At 42.9% G+C, this 27,632-nt stretch overlaps 1 protein-coding gene across 10 annotated transcripts in view; it reads left to right on the top strand.

Annotated features, from left to right (window-relative positions):
• The first annotated feature begins 1,890 nt into the window (after positions 1-1,890).
• CHL1 (cell adhesion molecule L1 like) overlaps positions 1,891-27,632 on the top strand; it is a 106,256-nt gene continuing 80,514 nt past the window's right edge. For 2 of the 10 annotated variants that reach the window (XM_015875304.2, XM_015875305.2), the window contains exons 1-2: positions 1,954-1,985; positions 2,224-2,305. The gene's annotated coding sequence lies outside the window, so the exon portion shown is untranslated. Of the gene's footprint in view, positions 1,986-2,016; positions 2,149-2,223; positions 2,306-24,383; positions 24,511-27,632 lie in introns of those variants that run through there. The other 8 variants (XM_015875295.2, XM_015875302.2, XM_015875296.2 and 5 more) reach the window with 7 other exon arrangements.

Genomic DNA, 27,632 nt, shown 5'->3' on the forward strand with positions numbered 1-27,632 from the left:
GTGCAGCCCAGCCTGTTTCTGTTTGCCTTAGTGCGTACCTGCGGGTGGGTATGGCAACACGGGTACGAGCAGCGTGGGAAGTTGACTTTGGCAGCAGTCCTGCCTCCAGCAGGCACTGTAAGTGTTGTCTCTGTAGGCACTGTAAATTGTTGTCTCTTCATTGTGGCAGAGCCCTGCAAAGATCAACCCTGGGACTGCCAAAACATCAACAAATCTTTGGTTGCTTCTGGACTATGACTCCATATCAAATAGCCAAACAAATGGCTTCTGGATGTGTTGGCAGCTGTGACACAGCCAAGGCAGCCCCTTGCAGCCATCTCCTTTTCCATTTATGTTCTGAGGTTTCCGCTGCATGGGAGCACAGGCCTGTTGCTTAGCTGTTGGCTACTTTGGAAAGTAATGTGCTGTAAATACAGCATTTGACTGTCTTTGGACTAAACAGTAAGTCAATTCAGGATTTGGCTATGAGAGCTGGATTCAAAGGGAAAACTCCCATTTCCTTACATGTGCTTTGGGCTTCATCTCAGCTGCACATAAATCCATGCGCACAGCACCAGAGCTCGCCAAGCAACCACCACATGGCTTCCTTACACAGCAGAAGCTTTTCTCCATACGTTCAGTGAGGAAATGGGCTTTTATACGGGCACACATTGATAGAAGCATAGTTTAATATGAAGTTATTATCTATGAATTGCCTGACTTTGCATAACTAAAATAGCAAACATAACATTGCTTTAAGATTTTTGCATTTGCTTTCTCAGCACAGAATGGAAATATTCAATTATTCTACACTTTTCCCTACCAGTTCTCACATTTTCTTTTACTACCACATTCAGTTTATAGTAGCTTGCCTTAATTTTGATGACTTACTTCCTGTCCAAAGAGTGAGCTCAGCCACCTATATCTATATCTGCTGGAGATGAACACCACTCATTTGCCAGAACATCAACAAACAAGGCTGAGTGCTACTGCAGAACCCAACGGCCTGGGTTGGGAAGGACCACAACGATCATCTTGTTTCAACACCCTGCTATGTGCAGGGTCATCAAATGCCAGCCCAGGCTGCCCATAGCCACATCCAGCCTGGCCTTGAATGCCTGCAGGGATGGGGCATCCACAGCCTCCTTGGGCAACCTGTTCCAGTGTGTCACCATGTGTCAGTGAATTTTTCATTGTGATTATTGTTCATCACATTAGACAAAGCTCAGAGAAAGGAAAAAAACAACAACAAAAAACTCAAAGGTCAGCAGTGAGGCAGAGGATGGTCTGAGAAGTCTGAACCCCAACAAAATGGTTGTGCCTGACCTGCACACAGCAGCTCCAGGCAGATGCTGAGCACAGTGACTGCAGGGTTCTGATCACAGCCTTCACTGGGCACTTACAAATTTTCCCTGTGCCACAAAGGGGTGATGGAAGTGAAGCATGCAGGCAGAAGGTCTGGCTACTCCAGTCCACTCTGAGCTCCTTTTGTGGTCGTGTGTGCTGGAGAGCAAATAAATAAAATAAAATAAAATAAAATAAAATAAAATAAAATAAAATAAAATAAAATAAAATAAAATAAAATAAAGGGGTGCTAGAGGAAATGAGAAAATGAGAGGTTTGGATACCTAAAAGATGGGGCGTTGTGGTGAGAGGGAGAGGACAGGGAGGGTGGTTACCATCCCCAGCACAGATTTCCTGATTCACATCCCTTCCTCTGAAATGACACTGGTGCGCTGGGAGGGAAGGGAAAGCGGCGGTGTGGGGCCGCACCGTGCCCCTACAGGAGCCCCCCACCACGTGCACACCGCGGGGCGATCATCCCAAACCCTCCGCGTCTCACTCCTCTCGCCACGCACCCGCGGGTGCCCCCCGGCGGGGGTGGAGGTGGGCGGAGGGGTGCGGGGGGCGGCCCGGGGCTGCGCTCCCTCCCTTCCTCCGTCCCTCCCAGCTTCAGGTGCCGCCGGGGGAGCGCGGCGGGGCGGAGGCTTTGCTGGATCCGGCAGGTGGGGGCTGTGGAAGGGGAAGGGACCCGGACCGGCTCGGCCCCCCGGGGGAGGCGGGAGTAGGTTTGGGAAGGTGCAGGGGCTCGTTGCCATGGCTTCCTGCAAGCGCTGCCGGAGGAGATAGTGATGCCAGTCACGGAGGGACCCCTCTTCCTTCTCGTGGGTGTGTAGTGGGGCTGGGTTGGGATTTTTTTTTTTTTTTTTTTTTTTTGGGGGGGTTTTTTTTTTTTTTTTGGAGGGGTGGAGCGATTAATTTGGAGAGCCGGGACGGGGCTGCGGAGCTGCTGCTGTAGGACCGGCTGCTGCTTCCTCTGCCCAAGGTAACGGTGGAAGGGGGGCTGTGCATGGGGCTCCAGGTCAGAGTCTCGGGGGTGCCCTGGGAGCGGGGTGCCTCTCTGCTTTTTCACCGCAGCCCCTTTGAATTTCACGTTAATCTTTCTCCTACTCCCTGTAACGTAGCCGCTCCCGAGAGCTCCGCCCTGAGAAGCAACGAGGAACCGTGCTGGGCTCGGCGGTGCGGAGGAGCCGGCAGGTGCCCGCGGCTCCCCAGGGCTGCCCTCCCCGCAGGGCTCTGCCCAGCGGCCGCTGCCCCGGGAAAGTTTGCGGCGGGGCGCGATGCGGAGCCCCGAGGGGAGAGGGGGGTGGTGGTGGTGGTGGTTTTGGAGGTGATTCCGCTCCTCGCTCTTGTGCTGGGTTAGGGGGATTCAAGTTCGCGAGCCCGGGTGCTGTTCATTTGTGACAAATAGTTGTTGCTTGGTTTACTGTTATTGTGATGTATTTTATTTTCCCTTAATGATTTTAGAGATTATCTGGTTATTGTTATTTTTCCTGCGGTATCTAAATAATTGCTGATGTCTTCAGGTGTGTGTGGCTCTTTTTTATTTTCCCTCCTCTGGGGGAGTGGTGTGACTGCTGTAGAGATGTGCCGCTCCTGGGTGTGCTGTACCGTCTGCAGTTACGTACTATGAGCCGTTTCTGGGAGCATTGGGGTCTCAGCTAGGTTCGGGTTTCCAGCATGAACAGAGGTGCTGCCTTCTGCCTGTCTCCCAGTGGTCGGATGCAGTGAGGGGAAATAGCCATCACTCGCACGACTAACATCCCTCTTGGTATTTGGGGGCTGAAAGGAATTAGGCTATAGTGTGTTGGATAACGTTCAGATGTTCAACTTTAACTCAACAGATAGAGAACAAGCATTTTTATTCTCAGCTCTGGATGGAAACGGTGTTGCTTGAAACACGTTTTTGAGAATATCAGCACAACTTGACAGGTAGTATTTTTGTGTGACTGTCAAAGGTTTATTTGAAGTGTCTGAGTTAAACACATGTTGTGCAGCTCTCACAAATACTAATCCACACACAACAAACAGAAAATATTATGATGTGGTTAAAAATCTGGGAAAAGGAGATGGGGGAAAAGCCTGTATCTAACAATGGGTGTGATTTATTCTTTTATCACCATATGTGAATGGAAGCAGCGTTGTGTTGGAGCCGGGCATGTGGTCCTTCACCCACTGCTCCCATGGGGCAATTAATGGTGTGAGGGATCCCTGTGTGACTGCTGCTGTGTTAATACTTTGCTGTTGCTTCAAAGTAATGGGTTTCCTTTGTCTTTCAAAACAAACAGACCCTCTCCCAATGTCTGTAAGAAAGCACAAGGTTCTTGCTAGCCATTTTCCATGGTCCTTAGGCCATGGCCCTGCTGGCGGCAGAGTTTGGCTTGCAGAAGAGCACAAGACCAAGCTGTGTTACATAGAAATGAGATGCAAATGACAATGTATCAAGGTTTGTAGGTTCCTTCAGGAGTGTGGAGTATGGTATGGTAACCACTAAAGTGTCATTAAATTTCTTTAGTCAAACAGTGTGCAGCAATCTAGGAGCTGCAGAAGTTTTGCCTTAAATAACACTCCATTTTGAAAGCAGTTCCTTCTCTAAAATGGGGCTATTTATTATTGTCTTTATCAAAAGAGGGATAAAATGAATTCTGAATGTGTGGCTGAAATAAAGAGGCCGTTCTTCTCTTATATATGTCTTTATACGTCTTCATTACATTTAACTCGTTCTCAGCGTAAATGAATGTAATTACTATGGACATTTAGTGTGTGTTGCTTTGTTAATTAAACGCAGTGAATCAAGGCATAATACTCTATTTCTCTACCCCAAGAAGTGCAGTAGATAAGCCTTCCTTTACATGAAGGACCATATTATTCACAACGTCTATGTTTACTGTGGGTGGCTTGGATTGGAGCCATCTTGTTTGGCAATAAAAATGAACTTTTTTGGTTATTTGGAAGGAAAAAGGAAGGCAGGTAGATGTGCATCGTGTGAAGTGATGTGGTGGACAGTGGCAGCTGAGATGAGGAAGGATCCTCCAGTTTCCCCAGTGGGAGAGGCCAGGGACTACTTTAAACACTACTAATTAGTACAGTTTATCTTGCATGCTTTACAGTGCTGCAGTTAGTTAATTATAGCCTTTCCCATTAGCAGTATGCTAAGAATAATGGATTAACATATCACACAGATCAAAAGAACATCTACAAAGTTTATCTTCGGAGAAAGAAAGTGTCATTGTGAGGCAGGAAGTCCCCATGGCTTTCCCAAGGCGCACATTTGTTGGAATTCCTTCGCTGGCGCTGCGGCGCCTGATGAATGACTTGAATTGATCCCAAACAAGTGACACTGGAGCTGCTGGTTGCTTAGCAACTTGCCAAGATGCCACAATTTCTTTTGGTATATTTGTCCAGCAAAGTAAGAAATTCTGTTTTGTTAAAGATTTTTTTCTTTTTTTTTTTTTTTCCTGCCAGCACAAAGCTGACCTTAAAACTGCCTCAGATTATGGATAATTAAAAATGATGCATCAGTGCTGAGCCTGGCCAGCAGCATGGGTATGAAAAAGAGAGCAGAAATCTTACTTGTAAACCATATTCTAGTGTTAATGTGCTCACTGTTTTATAACAAGTTTCAATTGTCCTTTCTCAGTCAGATTTCTGTTAGGGGAGTGGGAGGGAATCCACTATTAGGAGAAGGAAGTCTAACAAAGCTGTTCCTCTACCAAGTGCCTTTTGAACCGTTCCTGTCATGCTGTCTTGAGTTGTGAGATCCTGTGAGGTCTCATGGATTCTCACCGTGCTGCATTTTGAGGAAATGAAATGCAACATGGCACATGGGGTCTGGTTGTTGTCTGCCCGGTGTCGGGGCAGCCTGGCATGTCCTGCAGCCCGTGTGTCTGGAGATGTCTGCCAGGTTGTTGTTGCGGAAGAAATGGGTTGCATATCTTATTTTGTGTGAGGAAATAAGAGGTGTAGCACTCAAAGGGCAAAAGGAAGATAGAATTATTGCTGTTGTGTACACCCAAGATACCAATACTGGCTCTACTTATCTTCTCGCAACCTTTGCATAGTTCATACATGCTGAATCCTGTTTTTTATCGCAGTGTATTTTTTGCAGTATATTTATTGGCACCTTTCTGTCCCTTGCCACTGGCATCTTAGCTGTGGAGTGTATCTTGTGAGGGGAGCTTTTAACTGTCCCATCCCCACTTGCTGCCCTTTGGTTGGCATTACAGGGTGACTGCACCAACCAGATTCCTTTTGGGTGAATCAAAGCCAGAGTATCTGTTTCGTTTCACTCTGTCCAGGCCTGCTACTGATGTCCTTTTCATTTGTGGCCTCCTGACTATGGCTAGAGCAAAGCCTTTGCACAGTGTGCAAGTGGATTTGGGGTTCTCAGTGTGGTTTTGCTGTATTGGCTGCTTGTTATCGTAGACACGTCCTCTTCCATCAAAATGGTAACTAAGAAAAAGTATTCCAGGGCTATGAGAATTGCGGACTGTCATGGCATTCATTTTCTCATTGGCATTCTGAAAGATTTCTCTTTCTTGGTGAGAAAAAAGAATTCAGGGATTTTTATTGTTTCCTAAATAAAGATCTTGGGTCCTGAATGATTTACTGGCTGGCTGGGCTGGAAGGGGTTGTACAGAATTGCAGATAGTAACTGCTGCTGTGTATGGACCACAGAGAACCAAAACTCAACTCATCATTTGCCATTAGTGCTAAGCTAAGATCATTACTGTTCATCATCTGTGGACTTCTAGGCTGGGTCCTGTGTTCATCTTGCTCCCATGTGTCCCTCTGGGTTCCTGGGCAATGAGTCAATCTGAATCCTTTAGAACAAGCTGGCTATTTATTACCTTCCGCAGCAAGAAATAAATGTTCCAGTAAGAAATAAACATCACAAGGGCTGGAGATCTGTGAATATGTAAGAATATTCGTCATTTGCAGGGAACAAATGTATGACTGTGGTGAAGAGAGTGAGAAGAATTATTAGATTTCTTTGCTGAGTAAGCTGGCATGTATTTCTGTTTCTCTTATTTTCAGTTGTGGAGTAGATGCCATATTCCATGGATGTCCATGCAATATAGAGGAACATATCCAACTTACCTTCAAGGGCTGGTGGTTAACAGATTGTCATCTACAGGAAGAGTGGTGAATGCCAAAAGGAAAGTACTTACATGTGCTTTATTGAGGAATTAATATTAGTCCCAGTTACTAGAGCTTTATTAGCACGATTTTGGTTGCGCTTTTAGCCAGAGAAGATACTTCTATGTATCTGAAGATGTCATGTAGGAATCTTCCTAATATTTCATTGGAATTTTTCATGTTGTTACTTGTGGTGTTACTTTTTCGGTCCAGATTTAGGTATGTTGTTCTGTTTTGTGTCAAAATCAATGCCCCAGACTCAAGTTGTTTTTTTTCTTCTTCTCTGAATTAATGCCCTTGTATCTGTCTCATACATTGATTTCTGTAAGTACATTTGCATACCCAAATGTTGACTAGTGATTGCCTGTGCTCCATAAACAGATAAGGCCAGGGAGAGATATTTGGGATGCTTAGTGCCTTGGTTTTATATGGCTGTTAGATTCCAGCACCCTTTATGCAATGCACTGTGCTGATCACACAGCCGGTGCAGTCTGCTATTTTCTGAGGTTGCAGCATTCCTCTTAGCAGATGTTTCCTTCTTCCTTCATTACACCTGGATGTACGAAACTCCACAAAGTGCAGATGGAAAACAGTTTGTCATAAAATTTAGTATTTATAATATTGTTACAGCCAAACTACTGCTAGTTGCTGGGAGTGTGAGCTCCAGCACCTGTTCTGTTTAAGAAGGACAAGATTTATGTTATGTTCTCTGTTAGGCTTTTTAAGTATTCATATCTTCTTTTGACCATTGCTAGCCCTCTCTTTTTTTCCACTTGTGGAAAAAATTGCCAGTTTTTCTTTTCAGGCAGTTTTCCTCCTTTTGCTGAATCAGCAATCAGATGAAAATGGAGGTGTGGTGAGGATGGACTTGGGTTAGGGGTGAAGAGGACACTGGGGAGAGCAAGAACTCTCTCCCTTCCCCCAACTTTGTAGCCCTTTTTTGGACACAGATAGTTCTGTGCCGCAGGTGAGGTAGCAGTGAGATGTGCCCTTGTAGCACATGCAGAGGACCATCTTTAGCCTGGTGGGTTATCTGGGGCAGACATGGCTGGAGCATTATAGATAGGATAGACTTGTATGAAGGTCATCTGTAATGGTGGGATCTGCCCTCTTGAATAGAAGTTTTAACTGTTTTCAAGTAGTGACAGTGCAAGACTGCATTTTCACAGAAGCACGTCTAAAGGAGTGTGTTCTTTCTGCCTTCAGTGTAGCATGGTCAGTAAGATGGCTTCACTGCTTTTGAAACAATCTCTTTTTGATTGTCTCTGTTTAATGGGATCCCCCAGAGGTGATGGGGAAGGCTGATGGTCACTTTTCAGGCCAGCATCCCAGATGAATTCAATTCATCAGGTAGGAGCCTTCCCAGAGGAAGAAGGAAAATTGGACAAATCCATCTTTCAGTCTGCATCTTCTTTGCCAGTTTTCTGCATGAGCCACAGCCTCAGTGCTTGGGTGGTGGCTGCAGGTGCTCTGCAGGAGAGGAGGGGGCTGCCTTGAAGGGGAGCATCTCGGTAGCTTCATGGGTTATATGAAAGATGCATCAGTCTGTTCTGCTCTGTGTATTAAAACTGACAGAAACCTACAACAGCATTTGGTAAATAATGGCTGGTGCCTTCGTGCAAGCCTCAGTGTTTGAAATAAAATTAGTCTTGATGAAAGATTGCTTTACTTGTAGGAAAAATAAAATTGTTTTTTCAGGACAGACTTATTATTATTTTTTTGCTTGGAAAATACCTTAACAGTGCTTTCAGGTAGCAGTAGTGATTGACTCAATGGCTTTTGTTTATATGCAGGTGTTCTTTTGTGTGTGGTTCTGTTTAATTTACTGGAATTAGGGAATCGGTAATAAAGGATCATCTGTAGATCTTGAAATATCTGCAAAATCAGTCTCACACCCATCACAGTCTGTCTTTACTAACTGAGCCATCGGTATTTGTACCAATGGAAGATTTTATTTTTCATAGGAAATAATAACCTCACTCTGCTGGCATGACTTTAAGGACTAATACTGCACACAGAAACCAGTGGTGAAGTCACGGCGCCGCTGAAATAGATGGTCAAACTCGCTCTGACCTCTGCAGAGTCAGGTTTTTGTCCCGAGAGTGATGAAAATCTAATTTACAGCCTAACCAGTTGGAGAAATAGGCGTAATGGCTCAGATCCGTGACTGATACAAACGACGGTGGTTGTGCTGGCTGATTGAGTTACGCTGGCTCCTACCATCTGGGCTCCTGAAGAACAGGGTCAGGCCGTGTGCGTGGGCAAACAAGTGTGTGACAAACTTCTCTGCAGCATCCCCAATCGAGAAGCATGTTCTTGTTTTGACTGGAAACAAAACAGCATGAGACAGCAGTGAATATTCCTGTTTCCCAAGCTGTGCAAACTACAGATGTTGTGCTGTAAGCTACTGAGCGGTTGTGATTGAAGGGCTGTCCCAGGCGTACAAAGCAGGAGAATAACTACTGTGTTCCATGTACAGGGGCTGCCATTGAAATACACGCTACTTGCTCAGAACTGACTACCTGCATGACAAATGCACCTCTCTATTACTGATAGAATGAGGCTGGATGAGGCTTCTACCTAAATCTGAGCTTTTTACTATATCTGATTCTCATGTTGGGTTTTAGCATCCCTGACGTTTGTGGCTCTGTGGCGTTCAACTGGTGATTCTACCTGCCCTGCTGGCAAGCGACTTCGACTAATTTCTGCCCAAATGGTGTCCAGTTGCTGGGAAGTGTGCTGAGGGAATTGCTGAGAACTGAGTTAGACAGAGCCCAGTGCTTTAAAATAGAGGTAAAGTGCAGTAGGTATGGTGGCACCAAAAGGACCACAGCCCACCTGCTTGTGCAGCCCCTAAGGAACAGAAGTTTCTCCAGTTGGCTTCCATGTGTGTAGGATCCCACATCTCTGAGTGCTGTACCTAATTACCCTGCCAGTGCAGCACATTGTCATTGTGAGCCCTTCCTGCTGACAGGCAACTCTGTGCAGTGAAACCTCACCTAATTCCACGGCAGACTGAGATAAAAATATCATCATTGTGCATAAGAAATATGTTTCAGTATTTGTTAGGGGAAAAAAAAACAAACCCACAAAAAAAAACCCAACAGGCAGCAAACAAATTGTATCGTGTGTATCACAAAATGGGTAAAAAAAAATCTGGGATAATCTTTGTATTCAGCAGACAAGCAGTATTCTCTGTACAAACCTCTTCCACTATCATCCTCCAAAATGTATGCTAAGCTTGTCTGTGCACAAAGCTCCTTGTAATGGGTCATGGTTTGACCAAATTTTTTATCCTTACATAGTACTGCTATAGAAAGGAGCGGTGCATTTTGCAGTGTTATTTATATAATGCACTCCCTGAAAAGAGTAACGTATGCAAAGCTTTTGAAGCTCAGGCAATGGCAATCCATTTAACCATTTATAGTTTTATGTTTCTTATAATCCCTGAATCCAAATGTCCCTGGAGAGGGAATTGGCCCTTAAAATATTTTAGACCTCTAAATGAGATGAATTTAAATTCACTCATTTGCATTCTTTTTTCCCCCCTCTGCCTGAATGAGATATTACCTCAGTAATTGAACTGTAACTTTGCAACAGGTAAATAATGTACGACAGCTTATATTCCAAATGCTTCACTGCTTTAGGGTTGTGCAGTGTTAATCCAGCAATTTGCAGCACACCTTGGAGACGGGATGTGTCCACTCCACTTAGGATCATGGAGTGCTGGGCTGAGCTTTGTTTAAGCATTGGAACTCAGAGCACTTCTGGGGCAGAGACTTGCAGGGATGCTGCAGGGTGATAAAATGGGCATCCCTGGTAAAATTAGGGAGATTAACTGAGGTGAGCGGATGGAAGGTAGGGGAGGTGTGTTGTATTAAAGGGATGGTATGTCCATCAGAGCGTCTTCATGTCTTTGGGAAAGGTAGAGATATGTCATACAGGGATGCTGAAATATTTTTGGCTGTTAGTAAAACAACACTTCCGGGTCAGTAATGCTGGTTATCTAAGGACTGCATGTGTGAGCTGGGGAGACCTTCTGCTTTCTAGTGGTGGCTTCTTAAGCGTCATGGTGTGCTGTGAGCACACTGGAGCAGCATGAGTGCAAAGAGAGAAAGCAGAATGAGGAAGGGGATGGTTGTCTGGAGAGTTTGGCATCAATACCCGAAAAAACAAATGATAGAGGACTGAGTTAATATGGAGTTTGAAGAGAGAATTAAGATCAGTCTCTGGAGCTTTCAGTAAAGGAAGACTATTCCTGGTGAGGTTATGTGATTGCTGGGTACAGGTAGCGAAGCAGCTTTGTGGCAGAGTTCTCTAGGTGTTATATTTGGTATCTGCTGACATTTCAGTTTAAGAGAAAAGAAGTTAGAATGATAGTTAGTACTGTCAGTGCTCTGCTCGATGAATTGAGATGTGTCCAACAAATTTGAAATGATATCTGTCCATGAGGATCCTTTTTTGAAATGTGTGCTTCTAGTGCAGCTTCATTAGAATGAGAACTGGTCCTGAGTCAGTTTAATGTCACTATCAATAGTCTGGACATGGAAATTTAATGACCACTGCCAAAATCGTGGGTAAGGCAATACTGGTAGTGTGAAAATAATGAGTTCTAAGGAACAGACTGAGCTGGCAAGGTGTTCCTTCTCCCATCCTCTTAGGAGTGTGAGCCTTAGTGAACATGCTGCAGGATGCATCTGTCAGGGGAGTCATCCTGAAAGGATGGGAAAGGGGCACAGCAGGCAAGGAAGAGCAGCAGATGGCTTCTCAATGGAATGCTGAGGTTGAAGGACCTTTTGACATAGGATCAGCACTTGTTGGTGTGGTTTTCATCTCAGAGCATGAAAAACTGAGTGGTTCTGGTGACAGCAGTTTAAAAAAGTTTGCAAAACTGATAAGTCAAGAAAATAACCACAGTATTGATTTGAAAAGTGGAGAAAAATTCCCCTCAGTGAGAGGTTTAGAGAATTTAATCTGCTTAGCTCATCAAAAAGAGGATTGAGAAGGGACTTGATTATGGGGAGAAGTATTTCCATGGGGGAAGCATACCCAGCTTTTTAATCAAGAAGAGGGAAGAATAATAAGAACCAATAGCTGGAAGCTGGAGCCAGACAATGTCAAGCTGGACATTAAGCGCACTTTTTTATCTGTGATTAACCACTGGAATGCATCATGGTGTGTTCAGACTGAGGCTGGATGTCTTGTGTGATAGGGACATTCAAATGCACGTTGGTGGATAGAATTTGCAGTCAATGGGGAAAAGTATAGAAGGGCTCAAGTGCCTTAAATTCTGTGAGCTTTGAAAGTCAGTCATAGGAAAAAGATTAAGAAAAAAGAGAAGAATGAATATAGAAAGCAGAATCGAAGGAAGGAATTTTGAGTGGAGAGATGGAGTGCTTTTTTTTTCTGAATTTGAGAGCATATGTCTCAGCAAAGTGAGTTTTGGCACTGAAACACCTTGAGTGTTGGCAGCGCTGGAGTCATCTGTTACATAGTCAAAACAGCAAATTTGGATCCTCTGCTTTGTTAATGATGATGGAGAAGCCTCCCATTTGCCATTTGGGCGTTTGGCACCTCAGGCTCTCCGTTCTGCTGCTCCACAAGCAGACACAGCAATCAGCTTCACTTAGATGTGATGGGGCTGAGGGCTATTTCCCCCTTGAGGGCCATGGCATGTTCCCCAGGAGTGAAGGGCATGTCATGGATTGTCTGGGTTCCTCCTTATCAGCAGCAAGCTATCACTGTGGTCTTGGTTGCCCTTCACCTTATTCACTCAGATGTGTCACAATAAAATTTTAAAAGGGCTGTGCTTTTGTACTGTTAAAACAAACATAGGAAATCCAGCAAGGAAGCCTACTGGTCTCAGCTGATTTGGATGCATTATATCTTTGTAAGTATTTGTCCTCATGAAATAGTTTCATGATATCAGTGATTATGTTGTCCTTTTTTTCCAGGGAAACATGCTTTGTTTCAAGTGCTCACAATGCCTGATAATCAGGTAGTCATTAATTTAAATGCCACGTTGTGATTCTTCTATGAGAAAGAGGAATAGTCAGCTGAAGGTCATGGTCCAGGCATATTTGCTGCTCAAATCTGGATTTTTGTCTCTGGATCTGCAGTAGTAATGGAATTGGAACACTGTACATCACTTTGCTGTTGTGGGAGCGTCCAGTTGAGCTTGTACTTGTTTTGCACCGAGAAATGACTTGCATAACATAATTGACTTTTGTGTTGATTTTCTTTTGTCTTTTAGAAGTTCGTTGCAAAGTCATTACCTTTGTTTAGCAACATTTCCTATATTGCTTTTGGATTTGAGAAGAATATTCCGGGATCTTTTCAATGGAAATTAGCAACGTTTCCTCCACACTGTTTAACAAAAACGTAGACTCTTTGTGATCAATTCAGGTTCTGAATTACCTGCAGCTCTGGGTAGGTCAATAGTTTCTGCCTTCTGTGACCATCAACATTTCCCATAGCCAGCAACAGTGAACAGCAGTTTTCTTACTTCTGGGCCAGAATGTGGGCATTTTCTGGGCTTTGCTAAAACCTGGGCTTATTATGGTAATGTCCTCCTTGAAACGAGCAGGATGATTAAAATGTGTTCTTTGGAGAAAAATATCATGCAAGAATGTTCTCTCTATCTGTAATAATTGACTAACTGGGCAGTAATTATTCCAAAATACTCCTGGAAATCTATTGACCTTGACAACCGTTTTCTTCCTCAAATGGACATCTGAATAATTGTCCTCGCCTAAGGATTCCCCAGAAGCTGCTCTCAAATCAGAGCGGCACTTCAGTGTTTAACTCATGACATTGTGACATCCATTAGGAACAGAGAGGTAGGAATTACCCTATTCAATCCGATTAAAGATCCAATTAACTTAGAAACCTATCTTTGTGAGTAACTAATACTGGATGACTCAACATCCTGAAGAAAACAGGGGGAAAAACCCCCACAGAAACCAACCAACCAAAAACGCAGCTTTCCTACCCCCCCTCCTGTGAACTCTCATTATGACAATTAAGGAACAGCACAACCCTGAAAAAACTGTTTTCCTCTTACCAAGCACTTAGTGTTTGGCTTCCATCCCAAAACACACGATCAATAGCCCTTAAATTCCTACCCTGCCTTGTGAAAGTATTATTAACACTTTTAACATGTAATCACTTTGCTAACCACGATGCCCTTTGTATCAGTAATATTTTGTCAGAGAGTTCACAGTCAATTACTTATTATGATTTTCTTGCCCACTTTGTTTGCTGTCTCTTAATTCCAACGTGATAATTAAAGTGACTGTTTGACCTTGTTTCACTTGTTGTTGTGTACACCTGTCATATTCATTCCTTGAAATACTTAATCTGTATGTGAAATACTGCCAATTTCTTTCATTCCTTCTCAAAGAGCCCTTTAATATTTTCTTTATTTTTTACTCATTTGGTCTTTTCTATATTGTCTTGAATGTTCTCTGAATGCAGTTATAGTTAGTGTCAAAGATAAGAATATATTAGCAGTCCTTTTTAATGTATTCTGTACACAGCTTCCTATCTCAGATGCATTTTGACCACCCTTGGCCTGTTGAGGAGGTGCCTTCTATTGAAGATAGAAGAAAATAATCCAGTAGAAATGCAGTTCGTTTTCAGGCTTCCATAGTCCAGGGGCTATTTGGTGAATTAAACTTCAGTCAAATAAAATGAAACAAATCTATTATTGTTTCGGGAAAGTCATGTTTATGAAATGGCATTAATAAATGGCACACAGGCCATTCCTGAATATAGGAGTAATTAATGTCTCCATGTGTTGATGATTTGCACTTCCTGCAAGGTTCCTCACTGTTTCCTTGGAAGTGCCTATTTATTCAGGTTGTACCCCCTGAGCAGGTAAAGTGTGGAGATGATGTGGACACAGTAGAGATATATGGATCCACAGACTTAAATTGATTGCTATTTTGGTGTGGTTTTATTTAATGAGCATGGCAGTTTTTGGAAAAAGAAATGAGCTTGGGAGGCAGTAGGTCTTCAGCATATGTGTTTTTACAAACTGTTTTGTGTAATAGGCAATAACTTTTGCCTTGGGCTTTTGAACGTGATATTATCCATCTTCCTGGAAGGGAGTTGAAGCACTGGCAGCATCTGATGAGGCTGGAAGGAAAACAAACAAAAACAAAGCGGCTCAATATGGAGGGTACCAGGCTATAGTGTCATTCTGGAGACATGAATTATGAAATTTGAAGTTACCCATGTACAGTGTGTTTTCATGAATGTAGATATGAATATACAGCTACTAGTTCATATAGTTGTCAAATGTGGGCATATAGGAAGTGCCAGAGAGCTTGTCTACTAATGATTTCTGGTTCTAATATTTCACATCCATGTCTTTGCAGTTATGGAGAGGTGATTCAGTTTTCTTCTGCTTTGGGGTATCACTTTTATTTGGGGGTTCCTCCCTGCAGATTGCATTTTCCATGTATTTGGCTGCAGGAACTTGTTGTGGCAGATGTTGTGACTCAGAGCAGATGAGAAGATTCAGACTGCTATCTTTTTTTTTTTTTGCCTTTTTTTCCTTTTCCTTTTTCATAAGTGACTTGCCCCCAGGCATGTTTTGACAGGGGAGATATCATTTCAAATTAGAATGTGAATGTGGAGGCTTTCCAAAGCTACAAATTGCAGAGATTTCTCAGCATGGCTCAAAGAGGGGGAAAAAAAGAAGTACAGTTCATGCTGATGGCTTTCTGTGGTGGGGGGTATGGCTGCGGTGTAGCTCTGATGGTTAACACTATAGTTAATGGCTTTGTTACAGAGTTGGACACAAGAGACAGTGTCCATGACTGAGCTGCCTTCACTGCCTTCTTTTATTAATTATCTTTGACACGCTTGCTGCTTTGACCACTTCTGTTATTATTTTTTCTTAATTGGTGTTGCAGATAAGATGAAAATGGAAGTAATACTGAAATATTGTTTTGATCAAGTGATGTAGGGAAAAGAGGGTAAAAATAATATGAAGCAGAAGACAGAACAACGTGAACATTGTATGAGACAGAATAAACTCATGAAAAATGTAGGGTCTGGGTTAGAACTGGCAAAGGATTTGCAGCTTATCAGTGCATCCTTACAGCAGCCATGGAAGTTATAGAGGAAATTTCACTGTTTCAAGAAGGCAAATGTGGAGGCTGTTCCAATGTTTATGGTACTGGGAGAGTGTTTGTAAAGAAACCACGCAATTGTGTTAGGTGGGTCGAGGTAAATGCACTAATACTTGATGAAAATAAAACACTGCCTCCATGAGCATCATTAAGGCCAGCTTAATAGAAGTGTTTTCATCAACCCAAAGACACACAGCATCTCTGCTCTGCCTTTGTGTTTGCCCTCTGAGATCCTTGGCCACTAGCTGCTTGTGTGGCTTCTCACTATTTTAGGAGATGTGCGATTTGTGGTAAAGCCTGTCTGTTCTTCGCCCGTCTAATAAGAAAGGAAAAACAACAATTGGAAGATGGCAGTGGAAGAGCTGGAGAGAATCTGTTACTGATTGACCAAAAAAAAGGAAAAGTCACTGTTGTGCATTACAAATCATATTGTCAGCACATAGGCGAGGATCTCACTGCCTTCAACTGGGCTGGGATTGGGATCAGTGGTTAAAAATCTCATTTCCCATACTTGTCTTAAATGGGCAGGTGAATCTGCAGCATCAGTGAGGTAACGATAATTTTAAGATGACAAATAGTTTGGTCTGAAAGCAGGCAATCCAGAAGATGCTCACTGCTGACAATTGCCAGAGGACTTTGCACTAAGATGATTGCTTTTCTCCTTTAGAAAGGGGAGAGGTGCAATGAAGAGAGGAATTCTTTGTAACTGTGTTTTTTGCCCTATTTCAGGAAAAATAATAGAGGGAGCATCTACGGTTCTGAATAGCATCCTGTGAGCTACTGATGTCTGTGATGTGTCTGTCTTTTGAAGTGAGAGATCTTAATACTCCTTAATACTCCAGGTCTTTCTGACAGTTAGAAGTTTTGCTTGAGAACTTTTTTGTTGTTGTTTTTTTAATTGAAAGCAACCCTCATTCCTTGTCTAAATCTCCAGATCGAGGAGTCACAACAAAGTTTTGGGGGCAGATGTGCATTGCTTGAAGCTGGCGCCCTTCAAGTGGTGACCATGGCATTTTGGCATTAACACCATGTCTGTAGAGGATCAAGGACCAACCTTATGAGTGGAATCAGTTAAATCATGCTTCTCTGGATGGCCTCCTGGAAACTGGTGGCAGACCTTAGCTGATTTGTATGCAGTCAAAATCTGTCCCTCTCTCTTCCCTGCCTTAGCCCAAGGCCTATAGATCGTTGCGGTCCCTTTAGGGATATTTGGACATTTCTTTCCTTTTTATTGCCGTGTTTGGAAGGTTTATCCTTCTTTGCTGAGATACAGTGTAGGAAAGGAACGAACTCTGATAGGTTTAACCTGTAATAAGTCTGATGTCCTCGGGGAAAACTGAGATTAAAGAGCCAAAATTCTCTGGGAGATTGTCACTTGGCTAATGATGATAGTCGCCTATGGCAGTTGGGGATGATATGGCTGATACTTAGCAGGGGTTGTGAACCAATTAGTCTGCTCAACAAAATACTTGGTCCACTGGGTGCAAATGTTAAGAATATTTATAGGGCTGGCGATGGAGTCAGCTAATCAAAACTGGAGAAAGCTACTTAAGAGACTGTCCTAGGCTCTCCAGAAGCCTAGAGATTACAAAGCTGACGGATATACAAATGTTTGCCAGTGTAAATATTTGGACTGAAAGAATGTATTTGAGCTCTTCTTCAGTTTCCTAGTTTTGTGAAATCAATTAGGGATGTCTGGAACGTGCACAGGTCAGCTGCCATTTGGGGAGCTGACTGCAGCTGGGGCTTTCCATAGGTGAGCTCCTCTAGGTTGGTTCCTCCACCCAAACCCAGTGCTTGTGGTTTCTCTCATTCAGCCAGGGGCCTTAATGGCAGATAGTGTCACGTAAGCTGGCCCAGGTTAGATGGCAGCACCACAATAACACAGCAGATACAGCACATTGGTTTGCATTCATTTATTGCTGGATATGTATTGCCACCAACTCTTTAACCTATTAACTCACTGAAGTATGAAACTACTGCAAATCAATACTGGTATCACAAGTCTGTCTGTTACATTAACAAAGCCCAGTCCAAACTCTACCAAATTTATTTACTTACATAAAAACATTTCAGTTTTTTTAAAGTTTGCAAGCTGGTGTAATCATGACCTGGTTATTTAAAAAAAAATATGCATTTTTTTTACACTCTTTTATGTAAAAGCTGTCTTTGTGCTGCTGCTATTCTGGCTGCAAGTAGTTGTAAGTGTGGTAGATTTTTATATGCAGGTGTAATTTCTGATGGATCTTACATATGGTTTTGTGTTGTTGTTGTTGTTTTTTACCCGAAGAAGCATGGTGATTATTGGTACTGATAATTGTGTCAGTAGCTTTTTTTTGTTCAAACACATGCCAGAGGTGCAACATACTGGCAGCTAAATGGGGTAAAAATGGTCCTTCCAAGAGGAAGATCCAGCTCCAGGGAGACTCTCCAGGGATCTCATTAAAACACCCTTTCTTAATATAGTATACTGCAAGACCAGCTATCAGGATCCCCACAGTGTGGTTTCCTGATAGCTTAGTTTACACAGAATTAATTGTCTAATTTTGCAAGCAACCTGTGCTCTGTGCATTAGATTTGTATATATTTATTTGTAATCTTGAGTCGTATTCTCCTGGATTCTGCTTCTGAATCAAAGCTAGTTTTTTACATTCTGTCTTCACTTGTACCATTTTGTCATAGCACATATTGTATAGCAAGTATTATGTACTTCTCTGTGTGTCCTTCCAAGAAATACTGTTAATATAATCTTTTGTAAAGAATTATTTCTTGTGGGGAGGTGGGCACAAAGCATTGCTTTTGAAAACCAGAAAAAACAAAAAACAACTTTCAGAAAAGTAACTTGAGATGTGTTTTTGAGATGCTTGTAAATTAGATGCTCTGGACACTCACCCAGAGTGAGGGCAGTGGATTTCCTCAGGTCAGTGTGCTGTGGCACAGAAGAGAAGAAGGAGCAGGAGCCTGCCTGGAACAAACGACTGGCAAGCTGCACCCACTTGATGCAGAAGCATCCAGGAACATGTATTAGTGAAGCCTGGCTGAGAATTTGGATTGAGCAGGATTTAAAACGTATCCAAGCCTTCCTTTTTAAAGTCAGGTTCTTGAAATATGATTTGCATGCGAATGGTAGGTTTCCATTCCACTGCCAACATCATTTAGCTGCATGAAAAAGATGGAGCGATGCAGAATATTCTCCAGCTTGGTTTGGAATGGATGGCTGCTAAAACCACTGCTGGTCTCAGCCATCTGCTAAATGCTGCCTTCCAGCTTGGCTTGTCCTTGCTGCTGCCCTCAGGAGATGGCTGTCCTTCCTGTACCTGCTCAAGCTGATGCAGGTGGGAAGGAGATAGATGATGGGCTTCTGTTGTTCCCTCCCCCTGGACCTGGCTGTGTTCCTGCAGCCTGCTGATATGCTTACGTTGAGGATGGGCTTTGCTCAGTGTGGACTATCACAGAATGCAAACAGCTGTGCTGAATCTGTTGCCCATCTACAGGATACAGTATGGTTCCAGCCTACCAAATGAATGTCTCCATCACAACATCAGAGCACAGCTGCTCTCAGCGCATTGCATGCACTCAGCTTGACCTGACAAGGGGCTGTTCTCTGTCTGTAGGTGCTGGAAATCTCAGTGTTGCACTACCTTGAGATGGGGATTTTATGGTGTGCAGGGCTTGAGTGCTGTGTCCCATCCTGGCACCACTGGTAATATGCAGGTTGTTCTGGTGTCAGTTCTTATCTCAGAGTGCTGACATCATATTACTAAACAGTGCTTAAACAGCTCTTTCCATTAAAGGATGAATTCCTGACACAATTGAAGTCAATGGGGCTTTTGTCACTGACTTCAATAGGTCTCAGCTTCCACCTCAAGACTCCTTGGGAAGAATAATAAATGGCTGCTGAAAATGCAACTGCCTCTGACATTCAGTGGGAAAGTTTAATTAGCAGTCAGTCATGGAGCTGCCATCCCAGTAGTCTGATGAATAATAGAACTGAGTGCAAGTGAGATGTCACCTTCCAAGTGGGTAAAATGATTTTTAGCAGATTAGCATGAGTGTAGGCAGCCAAGAAATATGGCATGAGAACCAAGTGTGAGATGAGTTCTAGACAGTAGGCATTAACTTTTCAGTCTGTCTGGTTACCGACATGTACCGCACAGTTTTATGTAAACACTACAGCAGGAAGATGTTGGGTATCAAGAAGACAGAATCTTGTTATGCGACTTTCTTCTTGTTGTTACTGAGTTGGAATTAGTGCTTTTAAAAGAACTTGAGAGAGATTTCAATAAACATCTCTTCTCCCTTTTTGCATCGTGTCAAAAATTACTTTGCAGCAGGAAGATGGCTTGGGATCTGGTGAGGATGGAGGTACAAGGAAGAAGGTTTTGTGGACTCCTGAGGAAACACTTGCTTAGAAGCCCTTATTTCCAGCAGTTAGATCAGCTGATATAATGGACAAAAATAGGTGCTGAATTCATAGATCTCCCTGTGAGCACAATGAACAATTAAAGCAAGAAGAAAGCAAACCCAATGTGGTTTTAATGTTTCGGTCTGTAGCTGGTCTGAGCACTGCATGCGGCTCTGTGAGAGCATAAAGACAGCACTGTAACACCACAGCTTTTAACTCTGCTGTTCATGCATTGTGATTGGCAAAGCTATTGACTTCGTATTCTTTCATGTTCTTTATGTTCCTTTCTGTTTTGATGTTATCATGCAGTCATCTTAGCTACGTATTAAACAAGAGACTACTTCAATATAAAATGATCAAAGGGGTGAGGGAACACAGGGTCATAAAGAATATATGGAGAGCTCTGGGAGAGTGATACGTTGAATTTAAAGGCTTTTTCAAGCCGATTAATTCCTGCTTAGATTTCTGATGCCACCAATAGGCAACAGTCCTATTCTTTAAATCTTTTACCAAGGGTTGACTGGTAGAATCCTGGTTTTACATGGGCTTTAGAGAGTAAAAGGCCACCCTGAAGGTCAAGCCTTAGGAGATTTCCTCTAAGAGCTCATTGATTCTACTGGATTTTGACTTGAAAAAGGAACACTCCTTCCTCGATCTGTGGTTTGGATACAAGTGCCTCAGTATGTGCCAGCACAGAAGGCAGGAGTAAGAGTGTAAAAGCAGGGAAAAAAATAGAGGAAGATGCTGTGGGGCAGACAGTGATTTCAGTCTCTTGCTTGTACAATTCAGACTAGAGACATTATTAGCTACTGGCCCATGAAAAAAAAGAAAGTATTATTTTATTGCTTTCAGAAATGGTCTGTATTAACAGTGAAATTGGGCAGAATAAAGATTTATGGTCACATCCTCAGCTTGAATAAACAGGCAGAGGAGCTGTGCTTGTAATGGAGATGGAAGGATTCAACGCAGCTGAGAATTCAGGCTATAAATACTGGGGCTCTTTTTTTTGTTGTTACATTTATGAATGAATGCATGGTTATTGTGAGTAGATGCATATGCAAGTAACTAATGTTATTTTGCACAAAAGTTGACTGAGCATATTTTGCCTCTCTAACCTCATTACAGCATTGGCTTTGTAAGTTGCCCAGTGCTGTAGTGATTAGCAAAACGGAAAGCCTACCCTATAAGCAAACTCTATATTTGCACTATTACCTACTCCTGTGATATTTCAATCTGGTTCATTAGAAAAATTAGCATTTTTATGGACTAATTAGGGAAAAACGTTCCTTGAACTTTTTCTGATGTGCAGTGATTTTTCACGGCTTACTGAAACCAAGTAGAAGTACAGCATGAATTCTCCCAGGGAAGGGAAAAAAAAAAAGGAAAGAGAAAAGATGACTCAAATTAACTCGAAAGATTGAGGTGATTTAAATTAAAAAAAAAAAAAAAAAAAAAAAAAAGACAAGAAAAAGGAATTAAGGTCAGGTCAGATTAGTGCAATATTGGCAATGAATAAAGATTGTAGAATTCAAAACTCTGGGTTTTTCAGCTATTTTCATTCTTCAGACATCAATATATTTTAAAAGCTGTCAGTCATCTGCCATATTTTTTGTGACAGTAGCAAAATGAACAGTAATGAGCATGAATAATAACGACTGCATTATTCAGTATCTATAAATACCAACTGATTATTATTTTTTCATTGTAAGTTTATGTATTTCAGTCCAAGTACACTTCAATTTTTCCTCTTCTTTTTAAAATCAAACTCAGGTTTTACTAAACCGTAGCTGTTCAATCAAACATGCCTTACTTTTTATCATGTTCTGCTAATGAACCACTTGCTTTTGAAGTTTAATTCAAAATATGCACATGCATCCTTTGCTCCTGCTCACGTTCTGCATTTGCCAGGAGGGTTAAAGTGGGTATTTGTAACTGAATGTCTAAGATTGTCTTTTTGCAAGGGAAGATGTCTTTTCTTCTTGGAGGAGGAATACCATTATTTTAATCAATGCAGGCATCTCCTGTTTTGATCGTTATGTTTTTGATAATGATCTTGATTTGCAGAGGCACAGCAGTGAAATCCCCATTTCGGGCTTCTGTGAAGAAGGCAAAACCTCCATCTTGTACAGAGGGTACAAGTTCAATTAGGCGTTTCAGTGTCATGGGAGGCTGATGGAGCTTTAATTGGCTCTGGCTGACTGGCTCTTAGGCCATGATGTTCTTTACCAGCAGTAGGATTCTTCTCAAATATATATGGATTTTTTTATTGCATTGAAAGCATCGCATGGACTCAGAATAATTATTTCCAAGTGCTGCTTTACAAGTCAATGCTCCGTAATATATACAAGTGAAAGAGAAACCATTAAAATAGTAGAATAATTAATGTCGGAAGGGACCTTTGGAGGTCATCTGCTCTAACCTTGTGCAGAAGGTATGGACCAACTTTTAAGTTGGGTCACGTTGCTCAGAGCTTTGTCCTGCTGAAAACACTAATTAGCTTTTCCTTTATTTTTTAGTGCTAAACAGACACAGTTCTCAGCCTCATGTATCACATGATGCAGCTCTGCATCATCCGGGCCCTCTCTGCTGAACTTTTTGCAAATTCAGAGACTTATGGATGCCCACTTTAAGTGCTCCTGAACAAGATATTCATCTACGGTAGATAGCACTCTATTGTCCTGGACAAATATATTATGAAAGCAGACATAGATGGCTTAAGAGCAAGATTTCTCAGTAAAAAGTGATGCAAACAGCCACTGAATGCCTTATCCTTTTCTGCACCCTTTGTCAGTAGTTCTCTTCATCTCTTCAGAAAGATCTGATGTTTTCTTTGGCCTTTATTTTGCTGCCCGTGTACCTATGAGTTGAACCTGTCTTGACCACTCCATTTCTTGCCAGTTCCAGCTCTGTCTGGCTTTGGCTTTCTTAATTCCACCCCTGCAGGACTGGGCAAGGTTTCTGTAGTCCTCCTGTGCAGGCTATCCCTGCTTCAACCTTCTGTTCACTTACTTTTTGTGTTTGAGCTCAGTCAGAGATTCACGTTCAGCCAATTCAGCCTTCTGCCACGTCTGCTCCACTTCCTGTGCATGAGAGTGAATCGTTCTTGGGCTTTGAGAAGGTTTTTCAGGAAGATCAAGGAGCTTCTTGAGCCCTTTTGCTCCCCAGGGCAGCTGGCCATGGCATTGCACCTGCTAGTTCCCTGAGTGAGCCAAATTCTGCTCCTCTGAAGTCCAGCATCAACATTTTCTTTGATTTATTTATGAAATCCAGGTTGCTTGTGCACCTCCAGTTGCCTTTTTAGCAGATATCAGTGTGGATAAAGGCCACTGTGTGGTTTCCTTGTAAAGGCCGAACAAGGCTTTATCTGTCTCCTGTTCTTGATCAGGTTGGCAGCAGACACCCCCAGCAGCAGCATCCTCATCATCTGTTTCTGACACACAAACACCAGCTCGCAGCCAATCCACTGCCTGTTACACAGCAGAGCTCCATGCATTGACAGTAGTTTTCTCTGTTCTAAGGAGAACTTTGGTCTGCAAGCATATTTCTGAGCTGTTACAGTTTTTAATCCTCTAAAGTACTGTATGGGACCTGTTCAGTCATGGCCTGAAGCAGTGATTGAGCACCTGGTGAAGGGGCATAACCAGCCCTGGGAGCACAGGTGGAAGCAATTCACCTGTGTTGCCCTATGGGTAGGGCCCTGGCTCTACTCCCTTGACCTCATTTAAGGGCTTGTCACTGCAAGGGGAGGATCTCCACTTGGAGATCACCTCCATTGGAGTCTTTAGTGAGCCCTGATCCTGGAAAGGGGGTAAGCAGTTCCTTCTTTATTACCAGATTGTGACCTCTGTCTTTTGTGGGTGATCCTAAACTGGTTTAAAGCACTTATATCTACTGCTGCCTTTCTCTATAAGTGCTTTTTTTCTCAGTAGAAACATTTGTTTTTCCTGGTAGACAAAATTCTCTTGGTAGTGTGCTGGGCTCCAAGCATTTGTTGTAGCATGATATCTTAAGCGTGTGCTTAATAGCTTCTCAGGATATAGAGGATCATTCGTGTGCTGTCTTTGTACATATTTGTGGATAGAAGGAGTTAATGGTGTGCTTTCAGTCTCAAAGGCCAATGTAAAGAACTAATTGGACTGACTGATGTAGTTTGCAGTTGTGCTTTTCTCTTTGCACTTTCAGCAGTTCAAAAGTAGCAGTGCTGAAATGGCTCATCTTGACCTCAGTTGTCTTCTGCATTAATAAAATGCCCTGTGCTGTTACTTATCAGTTAGGCCATTAGCCTGGGACTTGGATGTGTTATTTCTGGCTCCGCAATTATCCTGCTGCTGCAATTTCCTTGTCTGAATTGGGGATAACAAAGCCGTCCTTCTTTGCAGAATGCTTGCAGATTTGCTGACAAGAAGTGCTACATAAGGATTCAAGATTGTCGCATGAACAAGTATCACTCTGTTTCCGTGGGCTGACCATCTTATGGGCAGGCAGAGAGCTGATGACCAAACCAAGGTCAGACATTAACAAGTCTGTAATAGTGAACAACTTCCGTCTTTTGATTTTTATCTCCTTCTGGTTGCAAGACAGTAATTTTACAGTTCTGTCTTAAGAGAAGTTAATTGATAAATCATCAGCCTGATTTGGGAATCTTTCCAGTCTGCTTATTTTGCAGCTTTATTCATTTTAAATGTTAAATAAGGTACTTATTAGTGTGTGTGATTACTTGCGGTTAGCCTCGCGGGTTAAGCTTTTCTGATCCTTTCTCACTATGTGTGTCATGGCAGTCGTCTTATGATTGACTTCTGTGTCGTGGAGCATCCTCTGTTAAATCTGGTTGTGATCTGCTTACAATTTTTAATTAGGGAAATCATTTGTCAGGTGATGTAGCTTTGCTGAAGCATTTGTATTTACACAGATCAATCTCAGCTGAAGTCTTGCTTCAGCATTACTGAGGATGACTGACTGGGTATTTTGGCATGTGTGAACAACTGAAATCTGCTTTTTTAATCTGGTAAGCACAGAACTCAGTTTTCTGTCTACGTTGTTTCCTGAAGCCCTGATGTTGCAATAGGAATGCATGGGCTGTATGGGAAAGAAAGTATATGTTTGAGCTACTTGTGAGGTTGTGTTTTCCAGTTCAAAAGAAATCCTTTTTCCAGCTTGGGTGCTATTTAGTTGTGCGTATGCCATATTAAAGAGCCCGGGGAGAAGAGGTTGCAACACACAGATATGTTGTGCATTAGGTTATTAAAATCAAGTTTAAGTGTGCTGTATGCCTTGGGGATTTTAATTGCAAAATCGTTCTAACTAATAGGCAGACGCTGAGTGTGCCAGATTTTACCCCAAGGATGCACAAGCTGCTGTGATAGCATCAGTCGTGCTCGCTGACTTTTATTGACTATCAGGATTTAGTGACCAAGGAGGGAAGTATTGATGGAGGTGATTTCCTAGCAGCCACCATTTTCCACAAGGGGCGATTATGCTGGTGTCCACTGTAAATCTGAAATCAATACGTATGTGTGTCATGGTGCTGGGTTGAACCACTGAATGCCTTCCTGCCGAGGTCCTGGGGCTATGCTGTACATGAGAGTCCAGTGCCTTTGCATAGACCTTGACACTTCCTTTAGGGAAAATGTCTGTGATGTGCCTAGCTAGCAACAAGCCAGCGAAAAGATGTGTGTATGCATCAGCCCTTGTACGTGTGTTAGAGCCAGGTTGATTTTTCTTCTGGTACCTGTCTTAACAGCTTCTGAAGCCATATGTCGCTACTGCTAAGATCAGTGAGTTCTGTACCCGTAATGAGCTGCAGCGTTTTGTATGCCTGAATAATCGTGGGTCAGAATCTGGCCCAATAAGCTTGATTTATGAAAACTTACTCATGCTTGCCTTCTTTTATTGGTACGGTAAATCACATAAATTGTTTGGCTAACACGGTGTGATGGTCTTAGACAGCTGTGATTGGTATTCAAGGTTCTCTCCATGCAATGGCAACCCTTCCAGTAACAAATAAAGAGATACTTGAGACATTTGCCATACTGCGTTTGCAGTGATAGGAACCACCATGTTCTAAAGGAGAGATTGATCCCAAATACGCTCTTTCTGTTCCCATTTTTTTCCCAAGTGGGCAAATTGAAAACTGAACTAGACATTTGAGTTTTATTCCTGTAAAATTAGTTCTGTGCTACTGCTGCTAAAACTGAAATATTGAAGGGGTAGGAAAACTGACTGTTGTACAGGCTTTTCTCCATAGTTTGGCTGGATTGTGTTCATGTTGTGCATGGGTAGAACTATATCTGAAAATGTTTGCTTCTTTAATCATTAAGAGCTCCTTCCTTCTTGCTTTTTTTTTCCTCCTTGGGGAAAAAAAATAATTAAATGTGTGTATTTGGCATTAGTTTGACGTTGTCATTGCAGAGCTCCCTTAGCACATCTGTACTTCCTGTGTGGCATCCAGCCTCCCATTCCAAGGACAGCAGTCTTTTCCAGTGGCTGCATTTTGCCAATTAATACTCTGCTGTTTTCCAAGCAGGTAAATGCATCTTTGCATTGCTTGGGGAAAAAAAAGAAATATGCTGAAGCTAAGCATATTCCTCCTTGCCACTTGCACTGATAGGCTGAGCAGAGCTGCCCAGCAGGGCTGTGCTGCGGGAGCACAGCTAAAGCAGTGCTGGGGCTTTGTCCTGCCCTGTGCTCACCCTTATAGGGAGAAGCAAGTGGCTGAGCAGGAAGGTCACATTGCAGCAGACACCCCACATCCTGGCCTTGAGTGGGAGCGCTGCCGGTGCCATCTGCGGTGTGAAGCTTTCTTTGCTCCCAGCTCCAATCTGTCAGTTCCCCCCAACCTTCTGGGCATCTGGAGACCAAAGTGGCTGTGTTTGTAACAGTAACTGCCATTGGGAAGCAGGAGGCAGGAGCAGCACTGCGAATCCAGATGGACATGCAGGCGCTTTGTGAGTGCACACGGAGGAAACTAAATCCCAATTTTCCATTTCATCTCTAAAGATCACAACAGATTTACAAGACTGGGGCACATAACCACTGTGATTCAGGCTATGAGGTCTTCAGGACAGTCGCCGTAAATCCCAATTTATAAGGCTGTATTTTTCCTTTGTGTGCAAGGCATGAAAAACCACACAGCAGGTTACATTCTCAGCACAGACTGTGAGACGTTTGTTTTCATTAAGATGCGCTTTGTTTCAGCAATGCTTTCTTTTCTACTGTGATGCTAAATGTGGGCTTGTTAAGACATTTGCAGCTGCGAATTTGCTGCCAACCTTTGCCTAAGTATGAGGTGCCTGTTGTTGTGTATGTGACCCATGGGGAGGATGATGGAGCTTTCCTGCTGGGGGTGATGGACGCTTCCTGCTAAGGAAGACTTTCCTTCAGGTTACAAAAGATACTTGAGTAAAATGTTGGTTCCCCTTCATCGGATGATGCACTTTGAAAGGATTTGGGAGCACCTGCTGTGGTGTCACAGTATGGGATGTAGGCTGTAATGTGGGGGAGGATTGTGGAGATGTAGGGTCAGCTTTGTCCCTTTGCTTGAATGCTCTCTCATGAAAGCCAAAGGTGAAAGCCATGGGCAGAAAGCTGCTGGAGGTGCACCTGAGCACTGAAAGCCTGGTTCCTACTCT

The sequence above is a fragment of the Coturnix japonica genome, chromosome 12, assembly GCF_001577835.2.
Source record: "Coturnix japonica isolate 7356 chromosome 12, Coturnix japonica 2.1, whole genome shotgun sequence".
Classification (NCBI taxonomy): Eukaryota; Metazoa; Chordata; class Aves; order Galliformes; family Phasianidae; genus Coturnix; species Coturnix japonica.